Raw genomic sequence first — 2,196 nt, forward strand, 5'->3', positions numbered from 1 at the left:
GACTCAAAGACAAGGATGAATAAATGTGTAGGTTGGGGGGTTTGCTGGAAGGTCAGGAGAGATCAGATGTGGCAATTTGTGTGGAGTGAAACCAGCGGGATTGGAAGAAATGTACTCAAATGACATAAATGTGTTCATGATAACTCATTCCACAGAAGAGCTGAGGGGATTTGCAAAGATACGTACAATTCAAAAATGATGAAACAAACTGAGTTGGGACAAAGAAATAAGGATATAAAAATAATAAAGATTGGAGTAAGTTTACCATTTAAAAATGCATATTGAAATTCATGTAGTTACTAGGAAATGCCGAACACTAGTAATTGCCAATCTGAAGGGTAACTTTGGGAAAGTTTGTTCAACTTGACGATTCCCTACAGATATAGGAAGAACTCAGTGGGGAGACAACGGAGAGGCCTGTATAAAGTGGCCCATTTGTGGGAACCAACGGATGAGAGAATCCCAAACTATTTTATGTGCCTAATAATAAATACCTAGGGAATCTGTAAAAACGCTGAGAGAGCAAGGATCAGACAAAAGGTTGAAGCATTCTGCTGGTATCCTAAAACAGAGAGCTATTTGCAATAGCGAATCGAAAATTGAGGTGTGGTCCATTGCTGTGGTCTTAGTCAGGCTTTTGACAGGAGACGTACTTTGGGAGTCTGAGGGGCACCCGTGAGTGAGGTCACTCCTGTCATTGTGAGGCCACTAAATAATAGGCACTAAAAATAGGTTTAATTCCAAGGGAGTCTGGTTTTGGCCACAAAACACAAGAGTCGAACGCAGTCAGAGAAGGCACCGCAGGCAGGTGAATCCCAGGTTGAAGACTTACTACCATTAGCTGGACATTCCCTAGGTCTGGATGGGGCTAAATTTTGTCTCATGTATATACTATTCTGGCACATTCTTAGAAGGCACATTCTGGCACATTCCTGATAGGTGTCTCTGCCCTAGCTCCTCTAGTGGTGTGACCCCAAAGTCACGTCGAGCCTCCCAGGAATGGGCAAGTCCCCTTCGGAATCCCTTCTGGCTAAAAGGAAAGGTGGGTGGTCTAAGAGGCCAGAGGTCTCCATGCAGCTGCGTGACTTAGGACACCTCTGTTTTTAATTTTTCACACAAGGTCCCTTGCTCTGGGGGCCCCGCCCATGGTGCCAACCTGACCCCGCCCACTCCCGTCCTCCGCCATCCAGAGAAAAGAAAGAAAGAGCCTCAACCTGCAACGGAACCAAAGGATCCTGCACGACCTAGGGCGCCCCCCTGCCGGCCCCGTGTTTCCAAGCCCACCCAATTAAACCCAATGCTCCCCGCAAGCCCTTCGTCCAGGCATGGGTCCCGCTCCGGGCCCCGCTGCACAAAGCAGTGCGCTTACCATGGATCCCTCGTCTTTCTGCAAGCCTTCCTCGCGCCTAATGAAGAGCTCATATAAGCGCAATTCCAATTAGTATGAATTCCAATGTTTTCATTTAAAATCTATTCACTTAAAGTTAAAATGACATCTTAATGCCACTCAGCAGAGCAATTTGCTTAGTATAAGAAGTGAGCTGCATTTTTGGAAAGACTTACTGCTAGATTTCAGTCCACTTTTTTTTTTTTTAATTAAAATACACGGATTGTCTTCACAAACTCTTCCTGAATATTTCATGTGTTTTGTGCTTTACTAGCTGCACAGATCTTCACAGCACGCGTATTATTCAAATATTCCCAACAGATGGTCGCAAGTGCTACATATTATATAGCATTAAGTGAATAGCTTGGTAAACAAATGAGTCAAGGATTAAAATATTTTACAGCTTATAAATCATGAAAGATGTTCAATAACAGTACATTAATAAAAAAATCTTTAAATGTAAACATAAAAACATTAAATGCCACTCTTGGATCAGTCAACTGTTTATGACAAATGAATTTTTTCTTAGAACAGGTGGTCATCTTGTACGGTCTGAGATTAGAATCTAAATTAATCTGAGGCTGGCAGCTAGCTCACCTGCAGGCCTGGTCTCCCCCCTCACCTCCTGTACCCACCTTCCGTGGTTTCCTCAGCCACCTTCCCCTCATTAATACCTCCCTCATAACTAGGAAAGGAAAGGAAATGCATGAGCCAATTCTGGTAGTCTTTGGACGAACTTGAGCAGAGTTTTGCTGAAGGAGGTTCAAACTACAAGTTCAAGTTGAGGATTCTGAACTGGTTGTGACTTT

Source organism: Lutra lutra, chromosome 14 (genome assembly GCF_902655055.1).
Source record: "Lutra lutra chromosome 14, mLutLut1.2, whole genome shotgun sequence".
Taxonomy (NCBI): domain Eukaryota; kingdom Metazoa; phylum Chordata; class Mammalia; order Carnivora; family Mustelidae; genus Lutra; species Lutra lutra.